The sequence below is a fragment of the Cynoglossus semilaevis genome, chromosome 8 (assembly GCF_000523025.1).
Source record: "Cynoglossus semilaevis isolate Cse_v1.0 chromosome 8, Cse_v1.0, whole genome shotgun sequence".
Classification (NCBI taxonomy): domain Eukaryota; kingdom Metazoa; phylum Chordata; class Actinopteri; order Pleuronectiformes; family Cynoglossidae; genus Cynoglossus; species Cynoglossus semilaevis.
In genome coordinates, this window is record NC_024314.1 from 15,952,005 (window position 1) to 15,956,891 (window position 4,887).

The 4,887-nt window shown below is 44.3% G+C and overlaps 1 protein-coding gene across 1 annotated transcript in view; it reads left to right on the plus strand.

The window, feature by feature from the left end:
- The window catches only part of celf2 (cugbp, Elav-like family member 2), a 148,972-nt gene that overhangs the window by 95,399 nt on the left and 48,686 nt on the right, over positions 1-4,887 (plus strand). The window lies entirely within an intron of this gene.

A 4,887-nucleotide genomic window follows, 5' to 3' on the forward strand; every position in this document is an offset into this window, starting at 1 on the left:
ATGTCCAATACTGCAACTTGCAGTACCTGCTGATACTGATATCAGTCTGATACCTTCTCTTTTCCCCCATGATGCCATGGGCAGCCGATGCTGAGACGAAATTGTCCCGGTTTTTTGGAATGTCGCACAAAGTTAAGTTGAGAATTTGGACCAATGTTTCTGATTGGACGGCCCATTGTCCAATGTTTGATCCTGAAATTTTTTCCAATATCCAATAACTGATACCGATAGTAGCCTGTATTACTTAAAAATACATTAAGTCCAGAAATATTTTTTTTCTCAGTAAGTGTTGGTGAATCAACTTTTTTGACGTTTGATCCTAAAATTTTGACCAATCTGAGTGTTGCACCAACCCATTCCTAGTAAAATCATTGATTTCCTCTCATTTCTATTTATGTGAGTATTTATTTTTTTTAGAGACCAACTCTTTAAAACGTTTTTTAATCCTCGCTCTGATTTTGATTAAAAAAAAAACGTAACATTAATAAAGTTCTCAAGGCAGAAATTGGACAGTCATGTCACTATCGCTGTGGGACGGCAACAGGGTCAAGGTTATTGGAGGTCAACAAAGCACGTCTGCCAAGAACAGGGACAGGCCACCGGGGATTTTGGTTGTGATGAATCCAAGCGGTTCTTGTGGGTCAGTGCTTTTTGGTCATTTTCACTGTAACTTTCCAGGCGTGGGTCTGCATTGGAAATAAGGATTCTGTGTGTACCTGTCACCAGGGGGGTTAAGAAAGTGTGTGTGTGTGTGTGTGTGTGTAGAACTTCTCTGTCGGATGATCATTAATCTGTATTTCTGGCTCATCTGCATCTTTTACCTTTTGTCTTTTCATCTCCATTTACTCCTGTCCTGTCTCTTTATTACCTCTTCTCATCAGACTTGCTCTCTCTCTCTCCCTCTCTCTTCTCTCTCTCTCTTCTCTCCCTCTCTCTTCTCTCCCTCTCCCTGTCCTTTCTCTCTCTTCTCTCCCTCTCTCTCTTCTCTCTTCTCTCTGTCCTTTCTCTGTCTCTCTCTCCTCTCCCTCTCTCTTCTCTTCCTCTCTCTCCCTCTCTCTTCTCTCTGTCCTTTCTCTCCCTCTCTCTTCTCTCCCTCTCTCTCTTCTCTCCCTCTCTCTCTTCTCTCTTCTCTCTGTCCTTTCTCTGTCTCTCTCTCCTCTCCCTCTCTCTTCTCTTCCTCTCTCTCCCTCTCTCTTCTCTCTGTCCTTTCTCTCCCTCTCTCTTCTCTCCCTCTCCCTGTCCTTTCTCTCTCTTCTCTCCCTCTCTCTCTTCTCTCTTCTCTCTGTCCTTTCTCTGTCTCTCTCTCCTCTCCCTCTCTCTTCTCTTCCCTTCTCTCCCTCTCTCTTCTCTCTGTCCTTTCTCTCCCTCTCTCTTCTCTCCCTCTCTCTGTCCTCTCTCTGTCTGTGTGGATCTTAAACCTCGAGGCCTCCTGCTGTGAAAGCATGAACACAGCGATGTTTAAAATTCAGCCAGCTCCCTCATCGCTGTCACTCTTTACTCTTTCTACATGAAATCTGGCCACATTCATCCGACCAGGTGAAAAACACAATCTCTCAAATACCTGACTGCACAGAATTCCACTCTTTTAATCATTTGAAAAATAGCGCTATTGGCACGGACGGTGAAAACACACGCGTGTGTGTGAGAGGATGTTGAACTGAATTTTGTTCATGACTGAAGTCCAGAAATGTCACATCCTCAGATGTAAAACAGGAGTCTTGATTGTTACAGCCATAAACCAGGGGGCGTCATCAGCCATACAGTTCTCCTTGAAGGGTCGGGTGTAAATTGAAGATCGTATAGGTCATGTGTCAAACTCGAGGCTCGGGGGCCAAAAGCGGCACGCCAAGCCATTTTGTGTGGCCCTAAGGAGCTTAAAAAGAATTTAAAAAAAGTCCATGCAGCAGAGTTTCTTAACCTGAGAAATTAAAAAAAAAACAATTATTACACAGCAATGAACAATATTTGTAGCTGGAATGAATAATAATGAATTGCAGAAACATGTATTAGTTTGTTATGGACATTAGTATTAGTAATAGTTACATCTATACCAGCGTAAAAAACTAATGTAAAAAAAAATCATTTTTAATTATATATGTATTCATATATATATTCTGTATATGTATTAATATACAGAATACATATATTAATGTTATATATATATATTATAATATATTATATATATATATTAATATTATTCTGTATATGTATTAAGTCATAGTAATAAAAAACAAAAAAGGTCCCCAACCTTTGACCTATGGACTGGTACTGGTCCGTGGACCGGGGGTTGGGAACCCCAGTCTTCTATTTACAACCAGCCTTTCAAGGGGAACTGTGTTGGTGAAACTGAGTTTGACCCCCGGTACAGATAGATTTCATTATTGTGTAATAATATTTTTTTTTTAAACTTTTATTCTCAAGTTAAGAAACTCACCAGCATGGACTTAATTATAAGGCGATTAAATGCTTTCCAATGACTTGGCGAGCCACACTTGGCCCGCAGGCCTCGGCTTCGACACACGCTTTTAAAATATTTACTTGGGTCCCAAATTAATATTGTTCAGAAAAGCAAAACAAACTGCGACGGTAGCTGTGATCCAAACCTATTATCCTGTGATTTGAACACTGGGGGGGGGGGGCAGAAGGAGAGGATGAAGAAGAGGATGAAGGAGGTGCACACACACAGGATGAATAAATAAACAAGCGTCGTTACGCTTTTATGATGGATGCTGTGCAGCTGCAGCACAGGACGAACGAGCCTGCTGTCTAATGTGAGTGTGAGGTAAAGGAGGGAAAACAGCTGCTGCAGAAACACTGACACACACACACACACACACACACACACACACACACACACTGCTGCAGGCTGGAGGCTGTGGACCAGAGTGATGGAAGCAATAGTTAAGCCATTAAGGCAAACAATTGTCCGAAATTGAGAGGGAGAGCCCTAAGAAGAAAAGTGTGAAGAAGAAGAAGAAGAAGATGATGATGATGATGATGATGATGGAGAGGCAGAGGCAGGAAGTGGAGCCACTTCAGAACTTAATCTCAGCCCCAGGACACACTCAGAGTCCCACTGTGCTCAACACACAAGTGCTCCGTCTGGTCACCTCGTCGTTTCTGACCACAGGCAGCAGCCAAGGAGAAGAAGACGCAGGTGATGCTTTCTTTAAGCAGTCGTGAGACAACAACGGAATTAAACGTAAATAACCAACGTAACAACAAGAAAGAGACATTGAAACCAGGGGTCTCCAACCCCTGGTTCGGGGACCGGTGAGGGTCCGTAGGTCATTTGGTACCGGGCCGCAGTAGAAAAATGTACTTTTAAAATAATCCTGTCATATCCCTTTACTGGTACGTAAAAGGTCGGGGACGGCTGCGTCAAAGGACTACGAAGACAGAGACGCGAGTGAGACAACGTGTAAAACAACTGCAAAGAATCAAACGACAACGAACAGAGACGAGAACGGACGACCAAGAAATGCGAGACGACTTGAAGGCGACAAACAAAATAAATAAATAAATGCATAAAAATATACAGACGCAGGGAGATGAATCACAATTCAAATTCACACAGAGGGACAAGAGACAGGAAACGGCATCAAAGGGACAGCTTTAAAAAAACAGATGCACCTAAAAAACCGTCTGGAGGACGAGGCCTTGGACGTCGAGGACACGATGGTCGTGTGACTTGTAGTGACGAAGCAGTTTCTCGCGATTCTACACAACCGACGTGTTGTCAGTGCTGAAGGAGGACAGTGTCCTGACTGACCGGGCTGACTCCACTGATTGTGTCGTAAACAGCAAACAACAAGGGATTGTCCATTGTCCGCTGACTGCTGACTAATCCCAGAGATCGCTGACCGCTGCTGTGTGTGTGAGGATGACGCTGACTAATCCCAGAGATCGCTGACCGAGGTTGACGCTGACTAATCCCAGAGATTGCTGACTGTTTTCAGATCCACTTCCCTCCTTCTTACTGAGGTCTTTCCTCAGGGATCCCTGGTTGCCCCCTCCCTTCCTCACTCCTGACGCCTCCGCTGATCTAAGGTTGTGGTTGTCGGGCTAACGGATCGTCCGCTCCTGCCTGGATCGTTGACCCCTTCTCTGACGTCGCCTTTCTAATTTGACATGTCGTTTAAGTCCTTCAAAGATTTGGGCGTTTCTGCCGAGCGCCTCGGCTCTTTCTGTAAAAGATGGATGTCCCGCGTCCAAAGGTCTGGGTGTTTTCTCTTTCTCTCGTTTGTTCTGGAATTGGCGTTAGTTGTTATTAGTATGGACCAATCACAGCGCTCACGGCTCTGGTTAAGGCCTTGTGTCTTCTTAGCGTTCTCCGTTTCAGCCATTATTTAAATTCACCCCGGGCTTTACTAGGACTGATGTGTGTGTGTGTGTGAACTGTGCGTGTAAATAACCTTATCAGTTCACTTATAAAGATAAACACGACATCCTCGAGTTGGTGCCAGAAATAGATATACACGAAACAACCGCAAAGAGAGAGAGGAAAGGAGTCGGGAAAAAAAGACACGAAACGGTCGCCAACAGACACGGCTGCCTCAGAGATGCAACGCCGTCTCATTGAGAGGCAAAACAACCTCAAAGAGAGACAAAACAACCATTGAGATGCTGGGGAAGCTGCGAAGATGCCACACAACCGCGAGGAGATGAAAATATGCACAGACGGGGGGAAAAAACACAGACGCTAAAACCTGTACTGAGAGTCGGAGAATTAAAAGCTATTAAAAGTAACAGAACCGGCGCAGGATAAATAGGACGCCTAAAACAATTACAAAGGAGTGTGTGTGTGTGTGTGTGAGTGTGTGTGTGTGTGTCGGGGGGGGGTGCGTGTCATGAGTCGATGTTTTAGCCCAAACTAAGTCATTCTTC